The following is a 27,914-nucleotide window of genomic DNA, read 5'->3' as shown; positions in this document are numbered from 1 at the left end:
AAGATGCAAGTTCTAGTTTGAAGCTAACATAGGAGGTTCTTCCGACCCAACTTTGGAGAGTGTTCATTTTCAGGACCCCTGGAATTTCTTATCAGATTGTGGGGTAAACATCCCAGATGGAGGCAGGAACCCCAGAACTCATTTGAGCAGATTAAAATCACTAACAGCCAGTAGAACTAACAATCATTTGATAGGTGTTCTGAGTCTCCTGATACAAATAGGCAGCACTAATCTTCCTAGGCAAAGGAGCTGCTGGATTTATCTCAGTCCAGACCATCCTGCGAAAACCCAGGAACAGAGTCTTAACTGTAGGAATCCAAAGGTCTACTGTGTAGCTCCTAATCACAGAGCAATAGGACTTACATTTGGAAAGGACATTGGAGATTATTCCAATTGTTACCAACCAAAGGACAAGCAAACATGTTAAGGATTCAAAGTTATTGCAAAGAATCAATAAATCCATATACACACTAAGCATTGTCCTTTTGATTTCCATTTAGCTTCAATAAAATATATAGTAAGTCAGTAAAACAGATGAGCAAACATAGTTTTTTGTAAGCTTAATAAATGTCTTGCATATGTATGTAATTTTCATATCATTGATGTTAATTAAAATACAAATTGATATAAAGGTACTACTGAATTCAGAAGAGTTTTTGTCATTATATATTTTCTCAACCAATGGTATAACTACTGTCATGTAGTGGTCTATGAAATGTTTTTACATTAGCAGAGCATCATAATCAAAAAGTTTGGGAACCAGTGATTTAGTTCAGTCTCCTCATTTTACACTTAAGGAAAGTGAGTCCCAGAAATAGTAAGTCTTATGGCCAAGATTACATAGCTAATAAGTAGAAAATTCATGATTTGAACTGAGGTCTTCTGATTCCGAAACCACTGTCTTTTTACTTTACCATGATGCCTATAAAAGTTAGGAGATCTTAGATACTTAAATAAGGATATTTCTATGCCTAATGACAGTTGGTAGGCTCTAGAACCTGCTAGTTGACAAATTCAGAGAGCATGATATTAATATTTTATTCCTATTTATGCTCAAGTAAACTAGAGATATGTTATATCCTGTTTTCCATATTTTGCAGATGGATAAACTGAGGCACAGGGAAATTAAGTGACTGCCCCACGGTTACACAGCTGGAAAGGACTAGGATTAGACCTCAGAGCTCCTGACCCTCAGACTTGTGTCTTTCCCATTGAGCCATCACGCTGCCTCCCTACTTAAGAGAAAATACTTTCTGTAAGGTAAATGATAGTCTCTTCTTTTCCTTTTGACATATGGGATGTGCTTGAGAAAAACACCTTTATACATATATATGTGTGTGTGTGTGTTTATATATATATATATATATATACACACACACATATATATGTATACATACACACATATATGTATACATATACATAGTAAAGCAATATTATTGATGAGTGCATACTTGGTTCTAAGCAACAGAACTAGGAGTTTTTAAACTTTTTTCTATTGATTTCCATAAAAGGGCTAGTTTGGATGATTTTAAAAATATTTGTAACTTATCATTTAATCCAGTGAACGTTCAGTTTTTCTATAACAGACTTGAAAAACTTACCTCACTAAATCCATAATCCTCTGATTCCATGAAAAGCTCCACCCACCTTCTTGTATAACTTGTAGCCTATGAGTTGGAAGAGGAGCTTTGTCACCTCAGGGAAAAAAAAAGGTACCATTGCTGATGACAGCATGTGGTATGATGACAAAAGATCCAGAGGACGTGGGTTCTAATCCCTGTTATGCTGCTTATCCTTTGGGCTATTTATTTAACATTTCTGAGCCTCAGAGATTGTGACTATCTAAACTGTTATAGTTACAATATATGTATTACAAAAACAAAGAAGACAAAAAAATAAGGAAACATTTAACTATGAAAAATCAACATGTGTACTTGTGTGGGTGAGTGGACAGAGTTATGCAAATGTGTACATGTGAAGTAACACATAGTATTTTGGAGTCAATGTAAAGAAAGTTAGGAATCATCTAATCCAATATCATTTTACGGAGGATAAAACTGAGGCAGAGAGAGAAGTAATTTGTCCATGGTTTCATTGCTAGTAAGTGACAGAGCCAGGACAAGAATCCAGTTCCCCTGACTCCCCACCACATGATCTATGAACTATGCTATGCTGAGAATAAATCACCTTTACACAAATTCAACCATCTTCAAGAAAGACATGGATGAGGCATAGAGGGACAGGGGGAACACAAATGGTACAAAGCAGAGTGGTACTAAAGCAGCAGGACAAAATTCTAAATAGAACATCTATTTGCTGCAATGTCTTTTCCCTTCACCAACATATAGGGAAATGTTCCTACCTTGGTCAAGGGTAAAATCTTTTAATTTTGTCTTCCCATCCCCTGCCTCCTCTTTCCATGACCTACTCCCAGCCCCAACTGTCACCCCCATCCCTCAGCTCAAAAAGCATCTCTGCCATGAGATCCATGCTCCCACAATTATTAGCTCCTCCCCATCACCATCAGTTCCTCTGTATTTATTTTGTATATGTGCACATACTGTCTCTCCCTATAGAATGTAATCTCCCTAAAGGCAGGAACTGTTTCACATATGTCTTAGTATAAAAGCACACTGTTAGGCACATGGGACTTAATAAATTCTTGTTTCTTAATTGATTAAAATGAAAAATAATCTGACATCAGCTATTTACCCTTTATGGATGACTGACTTATTAAACTTGGTCTTGAACTCATTCACATAGACATTGTATCTCAACTATCGTTAACATTTTTATTTTTTTTAATCTAATTGTCGAAAGAAGGGCATTTCCTATATAAGAGAATGGTGGGGAAATTTAGAGAGCTGGAGGAGCCCATGCAATCATGCAAGGTATACTCAGAAGCTAGAGGTATAGAAACCACTGTCTTCCTGCTCCCTTATAGAAGATATGTTAGAATAGGCCAGTTTTATCTGCTACAGGCCTAAAATAGCTGCAGAGAATAGCGAATGGCCTCGAAGGAGCTGGATAGCTAAGGACCAGTAAATAGTAGAGCCCCGCAAAAACTGCAATCAGAAACCAGCAGTCGAATCCAGGGAAAAGCAAAAATATACACCCCCAGGCCTTTTTCCCCATAGGAGGAGGAGGAACCTGTGACCTTCTGTCACTGCCTTCAAGTTCCTGCTGCCAGCTTGTGCCTAGCATCCATCTGCCAGCAGTCACCTTCCCCCGTCCCCAAAGTCCTCTTTCCTGACTAATCACATTTCCAAACTAATAAATCAAGCCATAGAATCACAGAACTTTCAGGGCTGGAAAGGATATTAAGGACCATCTAATCCAAATTCCTCCAAATTTGAGGTAACTGAAGCCAAGAGAGGAAGAAGTCTCGTCCAAGGGAGTAACAAGTCATAGTCAAAAGACCACTAAATTTGGAGTTAGATGATCTGGTTTTGAATAATAGCCCTGGTACTTACTGTCTGTAACCCTTTGGGCAAGTCACTTCCTTCCTTCTCAAGGGCTTCATTTCCTCTTCTGTTAAGTGAGAGAGTTAGATGAAATGATCTGTAACAATCCCTTTCAGTCCTAAAATCTAAGTTTGAATGTCTAGCAAATAGAGAAGGCAGGACCAGAATTCAGGTCTTCTGACTCTAAATCTAGAGTTCTTCCCAAGCCCTGCCCTCCCCTTCTTCTGTCTTTCAATGAATAGTTGTTTCCTGGCACATCTGACTTGGATTTTTAGCTAGTATTGAATTGTCTTTTTGTGCCACAACTCAGATTTACCTGATATCCAGGAATGCATTCCTCAGCTTCCTATATCAATTCTTCCTCTGAGAGCAACCTTGTCTCTCTAGGCCTCGTTTTGCTGCTCTGTAAAAGTAGAGGTTTGGGCTCCTGGAGGTAAGAGGCAGCCACTGGAGTTTATTGAGTCGGGAGTGGACATGATCAGAATTGTGTTTTAGGAAAATCGCTGTAGTGGCTGAATTGAAAATGGATTGGAAAGACTTGAAGCAGGCAGACTCACCAGAAGGCTAATGTAGAAATCAAGGTATAAGGTGATAAGGGCCTGCACTAGAGTGGTAGCAGAGTCAGAGGAGAGAAGGGAGCATACTTGAGAGATATTGTCAAGGTAAAACCAATAGGCCTTGGCAATAGCTCAGAAATTGGGGCAGCTAGATGGCACAGTGGATAGAGCACCGGCCCTGAAGTCAGGAGGACCTGAGTTCAAATCCAGCCTCAGACCAAACACTTGGCACTTACTAGCTGTGTGACCCTGGGCAAGTCACTTAACCCCAATTGCCTTAAAAAAAAAAAAAAAGCAATAGCTCGGATATGGCAAGCGAGAGATAGTGGAGAGTCCAGGATGACTCACCCCAGGTTGCAAGGCTGATGGACCAGGAGGATAGTGTCATCCTCTATAGTAACAGGGAAAGCAGGAGAAGGGAAGGATTCAGTAGAAAAGATAATGAGTTCTGTTTTAGACATATTGAGTTTAAGATGTCTACTGGACATCCAGTTTGAGATATCTGAAAGGCAGTTGAAGATGTGAGAATGCAGGTCAGCAGAGAGATTGGGACAGCAAGGGTAGATTTGAGAATCATCAGCATAGAGACGGGAGCTGATAAGATCACCAAGTGAAATAGAGAAAAGGATCTAGTACAAAACCCTAAGGGATACTTAGAATTAGAGAGCTTGATCTGGAAGAAGATCCAGTAAACGAGACAGAGAAGGAGTGGTCAGATAGGTCAGGAGTGTTCATTGAATAGAGAGTTCCATTCCTGCGCCCTCAAAGGACAAGTGCAGCCAGAGATGGAAGGCCTGAAGTCAAAGGGAAGGTTGATCTGCATTATCCTGAAGGTTCTCCACCTCCCAGTCAGGAGATTGGGCTGTCAGAAGGAGGCAGCAGATACCTTGTGCTGGTACAGATGGAAATGGTTGCTTTGGGGCAGATGGAAAATGCCTGACCTGACCCCACAAAACCTCAGGAAACACACTGTGCTGCTGTACAGGAGATAGGAGGCTCAGGGTCCTAGCGTACCTGGGGTCTGATGTCTTTTCATCTGAGGAGGCTGGCTACAAGGCAGCATCATGAAGTAGAAGACTCCATACCAAGTGGTAGAAGGAATTTTCTACCAAGTGGCCCAGGGAGGCTAAGTGACTTTTCTAGGATCCCACAAGTAGTAAGTATCAAAGATGGGAGTGGAACCGAGCTTTTCTTCCAAAGATTCCAAAGTCAGGGCCTCTTCCATTGTACCCTGCTATTAGTTAAAAATCAATATTCCTTCTCTTCATTGGAGAGGTTTTGTGATGTAGTAAAAAGACCCCTGTCCTAAAAGGCAGGAGAGAATGGGTTTCAAATCCTAACTCTAAAATCCTGATGCAGGGAAGCTGATTTCAGTTGTCTCATCTATAAAATGGGGATGATTTTGCTTATAGTAGTCCTATAAGTATTTCATAGGATTGTTGTGAGGTTGAAATGAAATAATGCATGCAACATGCATTCAAAACTTTAAAGTACTATATGAATTCAATTTTTTTTATCTTCTACTTTAGCTAATGTTTTTTGTTTTTTGATTCCATACTAATCTAGATTTGACAGTCTAATGAATTTGGCTAATGAATTTAGTCATCTTTTGAACACATTAGATCAGTTGCCTTCATAAATATTCTTGTGAGTAACAAGTAGTATGTTTTATTATACTTATTTTACAGATATAAAATTAGAGGGTAGTAATATATACAGCACCAATATAACAGCAGTACCAAATGAATCAAAATGGTTTGGTGATTCCACATCCAGCCACTAATCAAGCTAACTTTGATACAAACAAAATCTCACAGTAATCAGTCTCAGAGGCTATTTTAGTTATTTTGAGACTTTGGGTTATGTTACTACATAGATTTTAACCAAGAATTAAAACTTTTAAAGTGTTAATTGAGCCACTTTGGGGCCAGAAAGCTACAGAGAGGATGATTTCAACACAATTCAATCCTATTGATTTTGTTGTTCAGTTGTTTCCATCATGACTGAATCTCCGTGACTCCATTTTGGGGTTTTCTTGGCAAAGAGCAAAGATACTGAAGCAGTTTGCTATTTCCTTCTCCAGCCAATTTAACAGTTGAGGAACTGAGGCAAACAGGATTAGGTGACTTGCTCTGGGTCACATTGCTAGTAAATGTCTGAGACTGGGTTTGAACTCAGGCCCTCCGGCCTCCAGGGCAGCTCCTCTACCCACTGAACCACCTAGCTAACACTCCTATTAGTTAGAGTTTGCGAAAATATAATGGGATTTTTTATTGGAACTTAGTGGATTCTGATCATGAGAAGTCTGAATGATCACTCATTGAGGATGTTGCTGATCAAGAAAATGTTTAACCAGATGACCAGTGAAGTCCCTTCCATCTCTGAGATTGTAAGATTCTTTGACTACATGTAAACAACAAAGTGATTCTAAACCAGCCTCAGACACTACCTATGTGCCCCTGAGCAAGTTGCTTAACTTCTGTCTGCCTTAATTTCTTCAACTGTAAAATGGTAATAATAATAATAGCACCTTCTTCACAAAATTGTTGTGAAGATCAAATGAGATAATATAGGTCAAACTTCACAGTGCCATCTGATTCTTTCATGACGCTGCTTTCTTCTGAATGATGTGTTTCTACCCCCCAACGGGGTATTATGTTGCCTTTGCTAGGAATTGTGCTTCTGATTTCCCCTGGGGTCTCTGCTGGTCTCTATTACTTGCTACTCTCTGCAACTATTTGCTGGTTCTCAGCTATATAGCTCCTTCTAGTCCATCAGCTTCTATCTGGTGCTTAGTGCCCTTCACAGCCTAAGGCTATGTAGCCTAGGGTCAGAACAGCTATACTCATCTAGATAGCCAAAATAAGGTAGGAGAGGGCCCAGGCTATGATGAAATCTTTCCTTTTGACTCACTGCACTAAGGTTTCTGGCCCTAGCCAGCTACAAGACTAGAGATTAGAAAATTCCTTTTTAACTCCTGTCAAATCCCTGATTGTTGGTCTGCATCCCTAAAATCCATTTTGGACAACACACACACACACACACACACACACACACACACACACAAGAACTTGGTGGAGCTGGGTTGATGAAGGTCCACTCAGTTACCTTAATGCTCCTAGTTGGCATGCAAATAAAGCTGGGGAAAGAATAAAAAGGCTAGGTGAAAAAGGAGGGGTTAAAAGCCTCCATTTTGTTCTATATTCCAGGCTTTTTTATACCTATCTGCCAACAACAAAATTGCTGATCTTTATTTAGCTTCTTGGCCAGCACAAAAGTATGGGTCTATCTATTGAAATAAAAAACTTAGTCATGAAAGAGGGGAGTAGGACTCAGGACTTTTGACTAGTCATGCCTGTACTTTTTCCACTAATGATACACTCCAGTGGACTACTGCTACTCCTTATTGATTGATGATAGAGATGGTATGCTTTCAAGAAAATGAAAGTTGAAACTACTACAATTGATACCTGTTACACAAAGCAGGACAAGGTACTATACTAGATTTACTGCATAAGAAGGACATGTCTATAGTATCTTAAAATTGTTACTGTATATTCTTTTCCTTGGTGATCTCATTAGCATCCCCTATGGATTCAACTATACACATGACTCAAATCAGATGACTTTTGACTCCCAAATTCACATATCCATCTTCACCTCTTTCTTGAATTCTAGTCTTACCTCTCCAATTGCCTGCTAGACATCTCTACCTATTTACACTATATGCATTTCAAATTCAAAATTACCAAAACGGAGCTCATTTTCTTTACCACTTAACTCATCACACTTCCTAATTTCTCTGTTTCTATCAGGGAGACCATCATTCTTGTGACCACCTACATGTACAACCTAGGAGTCATCCTTGAACTCATTATCACTCACACCTCATATCTGACCAGTTTCTGAGTCTAGTCAATTTTACTTCATCAACATTTCATATATTTCCTTTTCTTCCTATCACACTACAAATACCCCAACTCAAACCTCCATCACCTTTGGCCAGACTATTGCAAAAGCCTCCTAATCAGTTATCCTGCATCTATCTTCTCTTTCTCTTCAATCCACACAGCTGTCAAATTATTTTTCCCCCTAAAGCACAAATCTGATTGCTACTATCCTGACCAAGAAGTTTCAGTATTGCCTTTAGGATAAAATACAAGCACCTCTATTTTACATTGAAATTTATTCACAATCTATCTGGTCCCAGCCTCTTTTTTAAGAAACTATACATTATTTTCTCTCATATAACCTACACTCTAGTAAGACTATCATGCTTGCTGATCCCTATAACGCAAAATTCTACCCCCCACTTCCATATCTTTGCACAAGCTTTCTTCTGTGCCAGCAAAGCACTCCCTTCTTGGAACACCTTTAAGCTAAAGCTTGGATCCCTTTAATTTAAAGTACTATGTCCTTTAAAAGACCTTTTCTGACTTCCCTGGTTGTTCATACTACACTCAAATTACTTTCTATTTATTTTGTATATTCCAGTACAGACTTAATATTTATCTGCAAACTTATTCCATTGTCCCCATCACCACCCTAGTCTTCCCTGACATAAACATGTAGGAATATATAAGCTCCTTAGAGGAAGAGAATATCTCACTTGTGTACTTAGATCCCCAGTACCAAACACAATGCCTGGCTCATAGTAGGTACTTAACTAATGCTTTTTTATTTATTGAATGAATGAATGAATGAATGAAACATTTTTCTTATTTTATCAAAAGTTATAGGATCATAGTTGTATACCGAGAAGGGACCTTGAAGGCATCTAGTCCAACCTCAGGAAACTGAGGCACAGAAAGGTTAAATGATTTGCCCAAGATCTTCCAGGAAGTATGAGAAATGGAGTTGTGCAGCTATATTGTGATTGTTGCCCAATTTTTGTCTGTGAGATAGCAACATGAGCTAATTTAATTTTTCTTCAGCTATTTGAGTGCTTTCCTCCTAAGCTGATAATTTAAAACAGTTCAACTCCTCTCTCCCCCGTATAGAAAAAACAAAAATTTTAATTAATACTACCTAGAAGAGCAAGTTAGATCCCTCCCAGAATCCTTTGTTTCCTAGTTTCCTTCTTGAATCTTTTCCTTCATCTTTAAGGACTCTTCTTCCTGGTCATATTTAGAGTATTGTGTTCATTTCTAGGTAATTTGTTTTAGGAGGGATGCTGAAAAATTGGAGCATGACCAAATGGAGGGGTAGGGAGCCTCAAGCCTTTCTATGTAAGCTTTGATTGAAGGAACTTAGGATAATCAACCTAACAAAGGGAAGAGTTAGAACCATAGGATCTAAAGTTGGACAGGACCTCACTTATTAGAGACGTGAAACCTTTTATTTCTTTTTATATTTAATTCATGAAATAAAACAAGCATTTATGTAACATAGTAGAATAAAAAAAAGATGATTGCACATGAAACTGCAAATCTATTATGTAAAACTTGCTATTTCTTTTAAAAAGTTATCATGTAAATTTCTTTTTTTTTCCTTTTTTTCTTGCCTCCTCTCCCCTCACCCTAGAGATGGCTACCATTAGACACAAATATGTGTGTATACACATACATATATATATACAGACATATATATGTGTATGTATATGTATGTTAAATCATTCTATACATCTATTTATGAGTTCTTTCTGTGGATGCAGACAGTATTTTCCTTCATATGTCTTTTGTAGTTAATTTGGGTACTTATAATAGTCAAAATGACTTAGTCACTCAATGTTGTTCTTTAAACAATATTACTGTTGCTTTATGCAGCATTCTCTTGGTTATGCTCGTTTTTTCTTCATTATTTCATGGAAGTCTATTCATGTTTTTTTTTTCTAAAATCAATGAGCTCATCATTTCTTATAGCACAGTAGAATTCTGTCACAAAAAGAAGGATTATCACATGTACAGGGGATCTTAACCTGGGGACCTTAAGCCTTTTTTAAAAAAATATTTTGATAACTTCATTTCAATATAATTGGCTTCCTTTGTAATTCTTTGTATTTTGTTTTATGTATTTAAAAACATTCTGAGACAGAGCCCATTGGTTTCACTAGACTGCCAAAGGGATGGATGATACAAACAAGGTTAAAAAGCCTTCAGTAGAGGAAAGAGCACTTGATTTGGAATCAGGTTTAAATCCCAGCTCTGACAATTACTAGATGTGTGACTTGAGACAAATCATTTCATCTCTCTGGGCTTTGATTTTATCATATATAAAATGAAGGGGCTAGACTACATAACCTCGAAGGTTCCTTATAGTTCTAAATCCATATGGTTCTATTCTCTCTAACTATAACTATAGCTTGGCCAGGAAAGCAGAGGGGGATAGTGAGGGAACTATGATCCAAGGTATTAAAGAGAGATAGATTTTAGCTCAATGTAAAGAAGAGATTCTTGATAATTACAGCTTCCCAACAGTGGATTGGGCTTCCTCACAAGACAGTAATTTTTTTTAATTCTCTGATCACTAGGATAAGAAAAATATTTAGTTGAAGAGAAATTTTCTTAGCAATTTTCAAAATCAAAAGATAATTAAAAGATAAATTGAGCTTCCTACATTTATTTCAGTAATAATAATGAATAATAACTCACATTTATATAATACTTTTAAAATTTACAGAGTGCTCTAAATATGTTAACTCATTTGATTCTCACAACAACCTTGTGACATAGGTTCTATTAGAATCCCCATTTTATAAATGAGGCAACTGAGACAGAAAGAAGTTATGAGACTTTCCCAGGGTCACATGGCTAGTAAGTGTTTGAGGCAGAATTTGAACTTGGATCTTCCTGACTCCAAGTCTTATGCCCTATCCATTGTGCCACCTAGCTGCCCCCAGGTACATGTAACTTCAATGTTTTGTTTTGTTTTGTTTTGTTTTCATTTATTTCATTTAAAAAAATAGAAATTCTATCAATTCATTCAAGAAATATTTACAATGTACTGACTTAATGCAGGATGGTTAATGTATTAAGACTCCATAAGTAGCTTTAGAACTTTTTAGACTTCCTCATGAGGACTAATTATGAAGAACTAAGAGTATTCCCTTTACAATGTATAATTTTCTTGAATGTTAAATTATTTTTCCTTTCTTTCTGCGGTTTTGTTATGTACAGATTAGTACATATAATATTTCAGAGAGGGCAGAATTGGCTGGCACCATCAAGGAAAACCTAATGAGAAACAGGATATGACCCAAACCTTGAAAGGCACAAACAGGAAAAGAACTCTAGAAAGGGGGTAGCATGATTAAAGGAACAGAAGCAGAGCATAATGATGGCATAATAAGGAAGCCTGGCTTAGAGTGAATGGTGCATCCTGGGAAGGAGTAAGAAATAAGCTTGGCTAGATTGGAAATGGATTTGTCAGGGTATGTGAAAAGTAGGCACAGGCCTTTAGAATTGATGATAAATGGCAATAAGGAACATTTAAAGTTCATAGGGGTTAGAGCATTTGGAGATAGACCAGAACTTGAAGATCATATAGTTCACTGCCCTCATTTTATAGATAAAAAAAAATTGAGATCCAAAGAGGGGACTTTCCCAAGGCCACAAAAATAATAAGTAATAGAACCAGGAATCAAACAAGTTCTCCAACTCCTATTCCAGCACTCTTTAAACATAATAACTCTAGCACTTGGGAATAAGGTGATGAAAGAGACTGATCAATTGGAATGAAGAATTGAATCTTAGAGAGGATAGAGATAGGAAGACCAGGTAGAAGGCTATAGCAATACTAAAGGCAGGATGGCATAATAATTCCGATTAGAGTTGTAGCATGGGAAATGGCAAATCCAATTTTCCTTAAATGGAAGAATTATAGATTTTTTTTAGCTATGGGATACAGTAAGTGCTAACATTTATATAGGACTTTAAAGTTTGAAAATCCTTTAAATGTATTATTTCATGTAATTCTCAAAATGACCTTGTGAAGTAAGTACTTACAAATATTGTTGTTTCCATTTTACAGATAAGAAAATTGAGGCTTAGAAGGGAAGTAACTTGTTCATGACCATAGTAAGTGGAGGCCAATTTGAACCCAAGTGTCTCCTGGCTTTTAGTCCTATGTTTTTTTTTCACTATACACAATGAACCAACAAAGGAAACTATGGATTAGTGTAGGAGATTGGCAAAATAATGCCACCAATAAGAAAAATAGGGAAGCTGAAAAGAGAAGCCACTTTAGTGAGAAAGATGTTTATCTATAACCATACTAAGTTGAAAGTGACAGTAATATCCAAATGGAAATGTCCTAGGGGTAATATGGGAAATGTGAGATTGAAAGCCTGGGGGGGTGGGTGGGGGGGGAGGAACAAGAGATCTATAGTGAAAATCAGAATAGTGTCATTAGAAAGAGAGTTTTTAATTTTAAATCAGTGCCCATGCCTATGAACAAGGAGCTAAGACCTGAACCAAATAGGAGGAAAAGTTCAGGTGGTATCTCATTTGGAAAAGTGCATGTCATCATTTTCAATATACTCAAGTTACTGTCTGCCCCACCAAGATTCTCCTGGGGGTGCTGTGTGGCTGTAAAACATGGAAAACCATATATAAAGAATCAAAATCCCACAAGTCCAAAGACATGCTGGAATGCTTATAGTAGTTGTAAATAGGCTTCAGGATATAAACAACAATTACTTGAGCATGGGAAGTGTACAAAAAGACATCGTCAATAATATGCATATCCAGAAAAGTAAGGGTGTCTGTCATATAGGAGTGAGGAATAACAAATGGATGTCCTGAGTAGTGCAATGTTATTCACAGAATATTTATCCCTCTACTCATTAGCTAAATCCTCTATAAAGGATTTTCAAAAGATATGAACAAGACTTGTACAGGTTGAGAGAGATTGAATGGTCTGCCATCTGTAGTATGGAGGGATTGCCTATCCTGATAAGACTCCATTCAAAAATAAGTATTACTGCACAAGAAAATGGCCCCATAGACAGACTGGCTTCCTGATATGATTACAATGAATTATTTCATATTAAAAATCCCACACACATGCTTTCTCAAGAGCCTGATTAAAAGTCACTTTTTATAAAGAAAAAAAAAACTAGGTTATGTGTAATTTGCGTTATAAGTAGGGGAAGAGAAGTACACTGGTTACATAATCTTTTGTTGTACCATTCCATAAGAATTAACTTTCAACAACTTTCTTCCTTTCCTCCCTGACACTTAAACCAAACTCACTCTTTGAAAACAATTCACAAAAAAATAGAATTTTGTTTTGGGGCTCTTGGTCAGTGTCACCTTCTTACTTCCCTCAGCTGGGTTCAAAGCATTGACTTTTAAAGAGAGAACCACTGCAGAGTCAATGGGAAATATTGGGGGAGTGGGACAGGGGTTAGTGTTAGAGTGGAGAAAGGAAGATAGCAGCTACTTCCAAATTCCTATAGAATGACTATGTGATTTCTATTAAATGTCTGAATTTAAGCTTAGTTCCATTATAACAAAAGAATTGGTTGTGTAGATTGAGAGGTTAATGAAGACAGGGTCTATATCATGCTTCTTTGTATTCTCTATAGTACACAACACAGTGATTTTCACATAGTAGTTACTCAAAAAATTATCTTTGAGAGAATATGGACTTGTTTTACTTTAAGGAAAAATGAGAAAAGAACTAACGTCCAACATACTAAAATTTAGAACCAGGATATCATAATATCAAAGAAATTAAGGGAGATAAGATTTTCTATAGTATGAGGCATGAACATCTAGGTATGAGCCACAGCACTGTAAGCAACTGTAAGCTTTCTCTCTTCTCTCTGCATGCCAACTTGTTTATCCCAAACTGGACACATTCTAACAGATTAGAGGAATGGAGGATTTCCAGAAGGAGCAGCCACATGGCTACAACTCACTTTCAAGGTTTTAAGAATACCCTGAAGTGGGAAAGCTATGCTATGCATCACTGTAGTTGCTAAGCCCCCATCAGTGTACTTCCCATCTAAACAAATCATCAAAGATAATACCATTAGATCTTAATCATGAAATATTTACTAAATATAATGCAAAACAAGAATTATCATAACAGTGCCCCTTTAAATCTAGTTCACATTTCCCCACAAATATATGTAATATAGATAGGGAAGAGGGTGCAAAACTTACAAAAACATGGCTTGGAAGCATATGAATGAGAAATTCATGTGTTCAGGGCAACTCACAACTTTGGACTTCAGACCTTGATGTCTTTGATTCCCTTAGGAAATAGTCTGCACCAAAATCTCCTACTGGACAAAGTTGTTTCTCCACTGTTTACTCCACTCAAATTTCTACTTGTCTTCACTCTAAGAAGTATTATTCTCTTTTAGCAAAAACAGTTTTCATAAACCTAGGATCTACAGAACTATTCAGATCAGCTCTCTTGGTAAAGCTCTGAGGAGTTTCACTCTCTCCAACTTGGGGGTTGATAAAGAGAAAGATAGACAAACCTCTCCTTTCCCCACCCAGTTTTGTTAGCTTGCAGAGGATTCATCTTCCTCCATTCAACTCCCAAAGGTAAAGTTTTTCCTCCAAACTATTCAGCTCCTTATATCAGATGAAAAACCTGTCTTCCACTCTTCAGCTAATCAGCAGGCAAAGCAAGCTCTAAGCTTTTCTTTGAGCTCTTGGTTTGGCTGCTTAGCCATCCACCCAGCAGAATTTCTCTGAGATCAGCTCTCTTGAAACACAGGAGGTAGCCTCAGTTCCTACTACTCTACTTCTGTCTTCCCTGTTCTTCCCATTACTAACTCAATCCAATATCAAAGGAGGATCTCCTAGTGGGAAGTGACTGGCCTTTATAAACCAAAATGCACATTCCTGTAAGGCATGTTACAAATAAAACTTTATACATTTCCCTGTGGTTAACAAAAAGTTCTATTTGTCTGAGTTTCCTAGCTGTCAATCTCAAGGTCTTTGTAATAGTTATATATAAACTAGTTATTAAGAAATAAAACAACCAGTCTCCTTTAACATCAGTAAGTACTTTTCTCAGAGACCTGCTTTCCTCTTAGAACTATGTTCTACCCAAGTACTTTTTTCTCTGAGGTGCTTTCTCTCAGTTGTCCATGTTTCTGTCCCTTTTCATAAATTAAATTGTTCAAATTTATAGAAAGGCAAGACCTTAGATAGTGTCCATAGTGTCAATTGCAATGAAGAAATCAAAGGAGATAATATTATAATGGAATAATTAAAAGAAAGCCTAACCTTTCTGGGCATCAGCTTCCTCATCTATAAAATGAGGATAATAATAGCATCTGCCTTACAGAGTTGTTGGGAAGATTAAATGAGATAACATATGTAAAATGCTTTTTTAAATCTTAAAGTGCAATATAAATACTAATGGTAGTAGGAGAAGGAGGAGGAGGAGGAGGAGGAGAATGAGGAGAAGGAGGAAGAGGAGGAGGAAGTAGTAGTGATAAGATAATAATGATGATAACTAACACATATAGTGCTTAATATGTGCTGGGCACTGTGATAAGCATTTATCTCATTTCATCCTCACAATAATCCTGGAAAGTAGCTGCTATTATTATTCCCACTTTACAGATTAGTTGACCAACACAAACAGAAATTAAATAACTTGTCCAGGGTCATGCAGCTATATGAAGTCACATTTGAACTCACATCTCCCAAACTGCAGTCCCAGCACTCTATCCACTGTACCACCTAGCTGCCCAAGATATCTTTAATCAGTAAAGTAAAAATCAAAGACATTTGCTTAGTGGGAGCATAAGACAGGTGGTATTTGAGGGCTTGAGAAGAAAAGATTTGAAGTGTCCACCTTGGAGGAGGAGGATGATCCTGGAGGTACTCAGGAGTTCTATTTAGGAATTACAAGGCAGAAGTAAAGACTAAGTTGAAGTTAGGAAAAATGAGGTGGTCTGAGCAGTCTACATTTTGCTTCCAGTAGTACTAAGAAGCTCAGCATTGAAGAAAGCTGAATTTTGCATCCATTATTTATCTATAGTCTACAATTGGTCCTTTATTATGTCCTACCATACTTTCTAATTGCCTACACACCAATTAGTTCATTGTTCTACTGGTAGCTAAGACTATTATATGGATTATTATCTTCTGCTGGAATTGTTTCACAGGCATGTGTATATGCCTGCATGTCTTGCATCCCATTGTGGATAGGGACACTAGTTTCAGGCACCACCAAACACAGTGCAGAGCACAGGGCAGAATTTATTCAATACTTGTTGATGCAGGCATTCATCTCCTGTTCCAAAAGGAAATTATTAATAGAAAAATACAAGAAAATATCTTGTATCACCTTATCTCACAAAACCTATTTTTCTTTCCCTGCCCCTGAGATAATTAACTCAGTTTTTCCTAGCAAACATGTTTGTAGCCTATGTCCCCACTAAAATATAATAGTAATAATAACAGCTAACATTTGTATAGTACTTTAAGATTTGAAAAGTGCTTTTCACAGGTTATTTCACTTGAGCCTCACAGAAACCCTGTGAGGTAGGTACTATTAGCCCCATTTTACAGATGAACAAACTGAGCCCAAGAGAGGTTAAATGATTTATCAGTGGTCACAGAGCTGATATCAATAACAACAGCAATAATTATATAGCACGGTAAGGTTTTTAAATCACTTTACATTTGCTGTTCACCATAACCCTGCAAGATACGTTATCATCCTCATTTTACAAATGAGAAAACTAAGGTAAGCAGTGGTTGTGATATGCTTAGGGTCACCCCAGCTAGTAAGTATTTGAAGCAGGATTTGAACTAAGGTCCTCCTGACTCCAAGTCCTATACTCTGTTTACCACTTAGCTGCCTCGATCACTCCCAACTAGTCAATCAGCCTCTACTTGATGACTTCCAAAGAATGGAAACCCACTACCTCCCAAGGCAGCCCTTTTATTGAGTCAAAATGTTCCTCTCAAACTTCTGATGTGTGGCCTCTATTTCTTGTTACCAAACTGTACTAAGATAGTCTGTTAACTACACAAGAGCCCTTCAGATACTTAGACAGCTACCAAAGCCACACTACACACCTACTCACACCCAATCTTCTCTTCCCTTGGCTGAAGTTTTCCCAGTTCCTTTAACCAGTTTCTATATGACATGATTTCCACCCCCTTTACCATTCTTGTCACTATTCTCCACACTATGCTCTGCTTATCCATGTCTTTTCTCAACTATAATGCCCAGATATGACCACAATACTACAAATGTTTTTGAAGTCTGAGGACTGGGAAAATATTACCTCCCTCATTCTGCAGCTACAGTAAACAGAGCACTGATCTTGGAGTCAGGAAAACCTGAGTTCAAATTTAGTCTCATACACTTATTAGCAATGTGACCTTCAGCAAATCACTTAATCTCTACCCCAGTTTCCTCAAACTACAAAATGGAAATAATAATAGCATCAATCTCATAGGGTTGTTGTAAGGATCAAATGTGATATTTGTAAAGCACTTAGCATGGTGCCTGGCACATAGAGGTGGCTATGTAAATGTTAGCTAGGTTTGTGCTGCTTATAATGTAGTCTACAATAATGTTAACTTTTTTAGCTACTATTTTTGACTCATCTTGAGTCTATAGTTTACTAAAACTACCTTTTAAAAAATTAGACCTGTATATCTTTACTGAGCGGCAGGTAGGTATTATTATGCCCATTTATAGACAAGAAAACTAAGACACAAATATATTCTACCCATAATCACATAACACAATTAGTAACTGTGCCAGAACTAAATCTAGGTCTCTAGGCCTATGAGCCCCAGCTATTTCCACTAGACTGCCATGTCTTAGGGAGCCATCCTGTGCTCCAGGAGGGCAGATGAAGAGGATCCATGTGGCCAATGCAAACAGCCTGGTGATTTTCATTCCAGCAGCTCTTGAAGAGACTGAAAAATGTGTGGCACCTCCCTAGACTCCTCCTCTCTGAGATGTACTTGAATAACACCCTACCTTTTCTTTGCACAACTTTTTTTTGTCCACTGTTATAAAACGAAAGGCCACATTCTTGCATTGTTCATGAGCCAGCTCTAGCATTTTGGTCACTTTTCCCCTCATTCTTCTCCTTTTCTGTCACTGTCTCTGCCCATAATCTTCCATATTCAGCTCCCTGACCCGTCACAGACCTCTTCCCATACTCTCCTGGCTCTCCAGAAGGTACCTGCTAAAGTATCAGCAGGGTCTGCTGTTTTTATTTAGTTCACATGGGCCTTTTTTTTTTAACCTGACTGAAAAAGTCAGCTGTTCCATGTCAATATCTTATTTCTTAAGGGTCCTCCGGGGTTATAGCACCTAAGAATTCACTCTTAGCTTTTCACTTCTCTGAGGTATTCATGATCCCAAGACCATGGAAAGAAAATTGCCAATTGACTTGAGGGAACTTGTTAGGACCAGAGTCTCTGCAGGCCAAAAGGAAGCTTGATGACAGGCAGGATGTTATAATGGAGAATATATTGCCCTTGGTGTAAGGAGGCCTGGGTTCAAAAATGAATTTATGAGCTGTGTGACCCTCTGTGATCACTTAGCCACTCTGAATTTCAGTTTGCCCACTGGCCAATGGGAATAAAAATAGTACTTACACAATCTACTTCATTGGGCTGTTACGAGGAAAGAACTTTGTTAACTTAGTGTGGCGTAGTAACACCTGCTATTATTGTCATACTTGGCATCCTCTTTTCAGATTTCCCATATATACAAAATGTAGGCAAATAGATGCTATTGCCAATAATTTTCCAAGGTCATTGCCAATGTGCTGTTACAGATAAAAGCACCAACACCATATTGGGCTTCTTCAGAAAGAGTAATAGAAAAAAAAAGGCAGAAATAATGTTGTAGTTTTAAAGACATTTATGATATGTCCACATCTGCAATACTTTGTGTAGTTCTAGCCTCTGTATCTCAGAAAGGATATAATAAGACTAGAAATGGACAATATGAGGGCACTTACAATGATTTATTGTTTTGTTGATTGTCTGATTTTAAGAAAATGATGGAGAAAATGTTAATAATGCAGATTAAATTTAAAAGTGTGTCATACACATATTTCTTCCCTGGAGAGCCAGTTGTTAAACATTTATCAGCACACCTCTGGTTGAGAACCATATTTACAACTTCAGATGATTATGAAAACTTCAGAGGTGGAAAGGACCTCAAAGGCCTCTAGTCCAACCCATACCCAAGGCATAAATGCTATCTTCTATATCCACCCTCTATTTGAAGACCTCCAGTGATTCACTACACCTGAGGCTGGCTATTTCATTTGGGTAAAACCGTATTGGGAGGTTTTTAGATCTTCACTTGAGTGTTTCTTTACTTTTTGAGCCTCATTGGAATTTTGGGTTCGGCATGGGAACATGAAAGGAATGGACTGAGAGAAGAGCAGCCTCTATAGAAGAGACATTAACTTTACCATGATATCCATTAGGTCTTTAACATCATTTTTATGAAAAACTATATCATAAAAATTGTGGGAGGTATTGAGGGCAGTCCATCTTCCAGCATGAGCAATAAAATGAACTTGTAATTTTCACGTAAATAAATAAATAGCAAGATTTGATGAGCTGGTACTCATAAGTAAAATACTGCCATGGAAACTTATGTGGCCATGTATGAAGCCCCCTTGTGAGCTAATATTTGATAAGGAAATGTACAAAAGATGGAAGAGATGCAAAACTAAGAATACATAATGGTGATCTGAACCAGTAAACAATGCTAAGAACCCTAAAGACTTTGACAAGCTAAGGGTTGCAAAAATTCCTTAAGGCAATGAAAAAGATTTTTAAGGATAGTTAAGAGCAAGGAGACAAAAAGAAAGAAACACCTGCTTACAGATGATGGTGTGATGTTCGTTGATAACAGAAAGAAAAGATGACTTCAACTTCTCTTTAAGATCCATTTTTCTCTGTCACAGAAAATGATCTTTAAAATGTGAGAGGTAAAATGTCAGTTAAGAAAGGATTATATATCAATGAGAATGGGCAAAGAAGTTTCAAGAAAGCACCAAACTTCTTTAAATAAAATTCCCGTGTCATGCATAGATAAATTACATCTTAGGGATGCTGAAGTATCTCATAAATATGATAGCTGAAAAAGGTAGCAGGAGATTGGAGATGGAAAGATGTCCTGATTTTCAAAAAAGAAAAGTAGACTCTGGAATTCAAAAACTAATGGACTTGACTTCAATTATTGGCAAAATTTCAGAATGGAATATTAAACAAATCATTTGCACTTAATTGGAAAGGTAAGCAATGATTACTGAGAAATATCATGGGTTCATGAAAAACAAATGAGGCCTACTAATGTCATTTCCATTGCTATATGGTTATTGAACTATTAGATATTATAGCTATTATGTGTCAGATTTTAGCAGGAAATATACAAAGTACCTCTTGATATCTGTGGAAAAGAGAACATAACAGGTACTGGATTATAATGCAGCTAGCAGGATTCAAAATTGACTATATAGTCATATAAAAAGAGTACAGATTAAAAGATAGATGTCATCCTGAAAGAAAATCTCTGAAGGTGTACTTTAGGACTCTATTTCAACTCTATTCTGTTTCACATGTTTATTAATGATTTTGATAAAGAGATAGGAGGCATGCTTATAAAACTTTTAGATATAAATCAAACACATTGGATAACAAACAGAATGTAGAAGGATCTTAGATTGCAACAGGCTGAATCTAACTAAATGAAATATGATAAAGATAAAAGAAAAGTCCTTCACCTTTGTTCAAATAATTATTTATATATGTTCAGGATGAAGAAGTGACTTAACTTGGCAATAAGCACCTCCATATGAGTTAACATTTGATGCAACTTAAGAAAAAATAATTAATGCAACTGTGTGTAAAATCTATGGAACCGAATTATCCAGAATGAGAAAGGTGTTAATCCTACTGTTCAACCACCTCCCTCCCCCCACCATCAGACCACAACTGGAGTATTTATTTTCGGTTCTGAGGACTTTATTTTAAAAGTGACATTCATTGGCAGCTCTTTTCATACCAACTCAAATCTAGAAACTAATGTGGTACCCACTTTTTAGAAAATTGGCAGACCAATCATGACAGATCTGTTACAGAGGAATGAGGGGAAAGGGGCTTCCTGCTACTCTTCTATCTTGGGTCCCTTTCATCTTTCAAAATGAAATCACAAATCTCTTGAACAAAATATGAAAAAGAGCTTTGAGGTTTTTTTCGTGACTTTGAGTTCCCCATTCTTTTAGATAAAAACGTATTAATAGTTTTCAAATCTACAACTGAATGTTTAAAGTAGTAATGAAATTAGGCAACAGAAAAGATGACCCTTCCTGCCAAACAAGAAAGATACAAGGAGATACTTTAGTAAATGACTATGCAATGTATACTTTTCCTCTGATGAAAAATTCCGCTTCACTAGTGCACTATTGGTTGTGAATTGGTCCATCCAGTCTGGAAAGCAATTTGGAACTACACCCCCAAAGTTAATAAATTGTGTATACCCCTCAACCCAGTTACACCATGACCAGGACTATATCCCAAAAGAGATTTTTTTAAATGCAAAAGGACCTAAAGGTACAAAAGTATTTATAGTAACTTTTTTTGTAGTCATTAAAAACTGGAAACTAAGTGGCTGTCCTGTTGGGGAATGGCTAAATAAATTATAGTATATTGACGTAATGGAATATCATTGTGTCATAAGAAATGGTGAAATGGAAAGTTTCAGAGGAAACTGGGAAGACTTCTTTGAACTTATGCAGAGCAAAGTGAGAACTGAATTAATTTCTACAATGACTACACTATTATAAAGAAAAACCACTTTGAAAGATTTTAGAATTCTGATCAATGTAATGATAAACCATGAGTCCAGAGAACTACTGAAAATGAAACATGCCACTACCTCCTGCCAGGAACATGTTGAACTTAAAACATGTAGAAGGAAACATGCACACTGTTTGAAATATGGTGTTCCAAGATCTACAGTCTTTTGTTGTAGAATTTTTGGATATGGCCAATCTTAGAATTTTTTTGGACTATGAATATTTATTTGGAGGGTGTTTTTTAACTGTTTAATTTAAGGGGGTAGGGGGAGGGAGAGAGGGAAAGGAAGAGAAAGGGAAGGAAAGGTAGAGAGATTTTTAAGTGACATTGACAAACTGGAATATATAAAGAGGAAAGCAGTAAGAATGAAGTGGGGACTCAAAATGATAGCACATGAAGAATGAACTACTCCCTTTCTCTAGAGGCCTCTAAAAAAAAGTCTGGATTATCACCAGTCCAGTGTGTTGTAGAAGACTTTCTTATCTGCTTCTGTATTAGACTAGATGGCACCTGAGGTCCCTTTCAGCTCCAGGATTCTGTGATTTTCTGATTTTTTTAATACTAAATGAATTTCCAATGGAATTTTTGCCATCCTCCTCATTGCTAACCTTTTCACAGAGGTCACTAATTGTGTAATGTTACCTTGATTTTATTATTCCCTGTAACTACTTCATAATGATATTCTGAGTACCTAAAAAATAACATGATAAGCAACATGCTATTTGGAAAATTTGTTTTCATTACTCTATTATCTCACATTTTCATACTGCTTTAAGGTTTACAAAGCAATTATATGATGTGGATTTTTTTTTTTGCTAAAGCATGACCATCCTTTGGACTCCCTATAGCCATCTTTGAGGCTTTTTGAAACTGTGTTAGTTTTTAAATCCTTTCAAATGCTTCATTAGCTTTTAAAGCTTCAAATGTGGCTATAAGGAATCCCTCCTTGGGTGAAAGGAACCCAAGATGTTAGTTACAAGCAAATACCCTGGGGCCATTTTTGAAGTTCCCAAACCTTCCATTTCTGTATTTAAAATCCCTCTCCCTGTTTAAAATCAAATGGTTCCATACGGAGTGGCACTGTTCACATTTAACCTTCTAATCATATTGAGATTTCCTTTGGCCTACCCGTGGTGCATGAGCTTTTTGGTTGCAGAAATAAATATGACTCTTGTGGATGGTGAATTAATGTCTCCCCAAAGCTTTTTTATTTGATTATGTAAATATTAAAAAAACTCCAGTTGAGTTACTTAAAAGTCACAAACAATAGGAGATAGCAGATGCATTTGTTTATTACAATTTGTGAGTACCTTGAAGGGAGGGACTATTGCTTTTGTAGTTTTTCTACATATTGCTTAGGTTAGGAATAATGTGAAATAGAGAGGAACAAATCTCAGACTTAGAGTCCAGAAACCTATATTCAAATCTTGGCACTGATACTTATTACATTACCATTGTCAAATCACTTCACATTTCTGGAGATCAGTATCCTCTTCTATAAAAGGAGAGGGTTGGACTAGAGCAGTGGTATCACCACTAAACCATACATAAAGAACCCTGCAGTCACATACTGACTTAAAAAAACATATTAACATTATCTATGTTTTATTGTATTTGCATTTATTTTGTTAAATATTTCCCAGTTACATTTAATCTGGATCCAGTTGCACTTGGGAGTGTTGTGAGCTTCAGGCAACCTGCAAACAATATATTTGACAACTGTTAACTAGATGGTCTCTAAAATTGCATCTGGTTTTAAATCTATGATCCTTTGGAAGCAAACACATGTCTTAGTTCTCTAGCACTATGAATAATCGGAGGATGGCAGAAAAAAATATACTTCTATTGTACTATAGTCTCAGAAGAATTAAAATTTAAGATTACCCCAAACTGAAAGGCTATAGAGAGGATCAGGATTGGCATGAGTAGGCTGCAACACATTACCAAGGAAGCATTAGAGAAGCAGCAAAGGATATCATCAGACTAATATATACATATTTATAGATAATATATTCATATAATTATATTTTATAACATAAAGTGTAATTAGAAAAGAGGATAGGCAAGTCATGTAGTGAGATTTGTTGTTGTTGTTCAGTCATTTCAGTCACATCCCACTCTTCATGACTCTATTTGGGGTTTTCTTGGCAAAGATACTGGAGTGATTTGCCATTTCCTTCTCCAGCTCATTTAACAGATGAGGAAACTGAGGCAAACAGGGTTAACTTATTTGACTAGGGTCACACAACTATTAGGTGTCTGAGAACATGTTTGCACTTAAGTATTCCTGACTCCAGACCCAGGGCTCTATCGATTGTGCCACTTAGCTGCCCAGTAGTGAGAATAAGAGATAACAAATGTAAAGTTTTAGTGTTCAACTGCTATTCAAAGGTCATAAGACCAGACAAAGCATTCATTACACAAAGTTTACCTCTGAATGTGCCCCTTGCTTGCTCAGTGCAATGTCTCTGCTGCTAGTTGATTCAGTTGGGCTGTTTCAAAAAGGTTCCTCCCTAGAGTTAGCTTAGCTGTTGTGGTTACCAACAGATTTAGCTACTGACTCCCGTTGCTGGACTGCTAATGCCTCTTCCAACATTTTCAATCTCTCAAGGTCATAACCTACACTGTTTTGCCATCCACACTCATTCATCTAAGATCAATGAAGAAGAAACACGACAGAGTCAGAAGAAATATAGCTGCCATTTATTCACAGCCTTATGGCAGCCCAGGTATAAAGAGAAGGCAGCCAAAACATTTCCTGCTGCTGTCACTGATCCTGTCTCCCTAACCAGAGGGCTACAGCATTTCTTCCTCCTCACTCAAAAGATTTCTTCCATCAGTTCAAGTTTTTTGTATATACATTCAGTTTTAGATCAGTAATCAGTTAAAAGACTTTTCATCACCATGTAGTAAGTCAATAGAAATCAGATATAGGATGCCTGCACATACTCTGAGTGAGGGAGATAAAGGATCTACCCTTCTACCATACACTTTGAGCAACAGGCTTACTAAGCCTCCACATGGGTTGATACCAGACAGAATATATTTTTCACCTTATCCCCCTCCCCCATTATATAGTGTAGTTCACACAAGCAGTCATTGCCCTAATTTGCACCCCTCCCCCCACTGAGATACAGGGTATCTGTACTGCTGGTCTTTTATTGAGACCTGAACTTATCAAAATCCTGAATTTACAGTAAGGATATAAGAGTTTCCGAGTTGATTTCATCTCTCAGAATGATGACTTTTCTGGAGATTGTAAAATCCATGAAAGTAGCCAGGTTGGGAATAACTCATTCACTTAGAGAAGAATTGAGTGCTGAACTTAAGATGCATGCTGCAAGTGACTCAGGAGTTCAGAGAAGAAAAAGACTGTGTATGTGCAAATTTCATAGCCAGCCTGATACGGAACTTCAAGAATGAGTGAGATTTCAATGGGCAGATATAATAAAAGAGGGCATTTTAAGATCAGGGAAGAGCATGAATAGAGGACAAAGGGGAAGATGAGTTTGAATGTGCCTTAGAGTGGCCATAAATAGTTTTCTGAATTTGTATGAGAATTGCTGCTAATGGGTAGATTTTCTAACAAGTATCAGGGTAATAAATACTTAATAAATACTTGGTGATCTTGATAATAATGATGGTGGTGGTGTTTATTATGATTTGAATTTGTATCATTTCCCACCACAACACAAATTCAAATACTAGTAGGTGTCAGTGAGGAGAGAGAAAAATCCTGTCTCCAACAGGTTTTTCTTGAGCCTCCAAGTACATAGAACATATTGATAATGGAAAGACTTTCATAAGTCCTTAATGAAGAAAGTGAGAGTATGGAGGGCAAGGACTGGTATTTGTATCCTTAGCACCCAGAAGAGTCCCTGGCACTTAGTTGATGATTAATGATTAAATGATTTCCTGTAAAGGTCAAACAAATACACACACACACACACACACACACATATGTATATATGTATATATGTGTGTGTGTATTTTTTTACCTTCTCTAAAATCTTGAGTTTCAAACACTTAGAGGGAATGTGTCTCTCTATACCCCTTCAGAACAAGACACCAAAATGAAACACTATTTTCTTACCTTTGCCCTTTTTCTGCACTTTAATTAGCCTGGAGTCTGCTTCTTAAGATTTTAAAAATAAAATTACAAGAATAGGACTTCTTAAAATTCAAAAACGTCTCCTTTAGGTACAGAAAAATACATATTCTCTTGAAAGAAATAAAAATAGGCATCCTTTCTTATGAAGGAATCTTTACTCCTCAAATTTGTTTTAATTATGCATCCCATGCTTAAGGGCAGACTGACCATCAGCCAGTACCAGGAAGATATTTTCCTTCTAAGTTTTCATATTTTCTTTCAGTGGATTATAAAATGGTGTTTTCCTCTTCATAGATAATTATTTGTCTCTGATCCACCTTTTCTAGTCCTATTTTATTTCCATTGAGTTATTCAGGTACAAACATTAAGATTCCTGTACCATTTTTGGAACTAACTCAAGTAACGTACTAATATATACCACCCTCCTTAAATAGAGGTGCCAAGAGGGGCCTTCCACCCTCTAATCAGAGGGACAGGCCCCTAGAAGCAGAGAAGTCTGCCAAGGTGGAATTCAGGACTGAAGGAATCTTCCAGGATAAAGTAATCTAGGACATGATGGAGAAATGAAGAGGAAAGCAGAATGGTAGGAAATGAAGAGATGACTGGCCTGGGTTCTTAAATGGAGGTTCTAGGAGAAGCCACCACCCTCCAATCAGGGAGAGGAGTCCCAGAGCAAATGGGTACTTCCAAGATGTGAGTTTCAGGACTGAAATTATCTTCTGAGATGAAGAGAAACCATATTGGAGAAGTCCAGAGAATTACAGCTGAGTGGGAAAATTCCTAACAATTAGAACTCTACAAATGTGGACTAGGATGCTCAAGGTGGGTTCCCTCCTCTTGCAAGTCTTTAAGCAGAGACTGGCTCATCAGTTGGTTATAGTGGTTATTCCTTTAGGATATGAAATGAACTAGATATCTGGTGAGGTTCCTTCCAAGTCTAAATTCTGTGATTCTATAATTCTGCTATAGGAAAAAAGGATAAATATATAAATAACTATAAACAAGAGGAGAGAGGCTATTTGGTGTACCTTATAGAGAGTACTACTCTTGGAGTCAGGATAACCTGGGTTCTACTCTTTATTCTGACATATACTAGCCTTGAAACCATAGACAAAGTATGTAAACCTCTTAGGATCCCCAAACAAATGCTTCAAGACTACTTTAGAGATGAGTTGCTAATCTGCATTGGTGGAGTGAGTTTCTCTATCAATGAAAACACAAGTACTGACCAATAAAAGGTAAAATAAGATAAATCCAAAGGAGAGATCCAGATAATGTATGAGATAGTTAAAGATGGGGAGATCACTTTCACTTGAGAGTGGAGGAGGGAGGAGGGAAGTGTTTGAGTGTTCTTCCCAGAGGAGATAGCACTTGAGTTGAATTTTAAAGGAAAGAAAAGACTTCAGCACTGAGATGTTGGGGGAGGCAAGGGGAAGTCGTCTTGCTATGCCTGAGAAGTAACATTTGCAAATGCGTGGAATTGGGAGAGTGTAAGAAAAGAACAGGCTAGACAGGCAGTTTGGAGTCAGAAGGCCTTAAGTGATAATAAGCTCCACCATGGCCATGCTCCATGGCTATGCTTACTAGTCAAGGGCATGAATTCAATCTATGGATCCAGATAAAATATCTCTAATAGTACATAAATGACCTTGTAACTAGACAATACATTGACAGCTGTATTATCATTGAATTACCAAAGATCTGGCTACAGAATGTTCCCCCCCATAAGAAATTCAGCCATCTTAGAATGAAATCCTATTCCTCTGACATGGAAATAAATAAATAAATGAAAATAGTAGAAATAAATCTACCCACCCCAATGGGTGGTTTGTCCCATGCTCCATCTCCCACCACTACTTCTCCAAAGCCTGAGGGAGAAGAGGAACCCCAGCTGCTATTCTTCCAGAACAGTGTTGTTTTGCCATTTCTGGTTGCTATGAGACTAGGTGCTCTGATGGGAACTTTGAAACTGCAGCCTCAGCCATCTGTAAAATGAGGGGGTTGGACTAGCTCA

At 37.4% G+C, this 27,914-nt stretch overlaps 1 protein-coding gene across 1 annotated transcript in view; it reads left to right on the top strand.

Moving 5' to 3' along the window:
* MYT1L (myelin transcription factor 1 like) overlaps nt 1-27,914 on the top strand; it is a 361,563-nt gene that overhangs the window by 65,421 nt on the left and 268,228 nt on the right. The window contains exon 2 of the mRNA XM_027840345.1: nt 1,101-1,260. The gene's annotated coding sequence lies outside the window, so the exon portion shown is untranslated. The remainder of the gene's footprint in view (nt 1-1,100; nt 1,261-27,914) is intronic.

This window comes from Vombatus ursinus, unplaced genomic scaffold (genome assembly GCF_900497805.2).
Source record: "Vombatus ursinus unplaced genomic scaffold, bare-nosed wombat genome assembly UNPS02014841.1, whole genome shotgun sequence".
In the NCBI taxonomy this organism is placed as follows: Eukaryota; Metazoa; Chordata; class Mammalia; order Diprotodontia; family Vombatidae; genus Vombatus; species Vombatus ursinus.
Note: the sequence above shows the minus strand (reverse complement) of the source record. Positions and strands in the feature narration are given on the sequence as shown.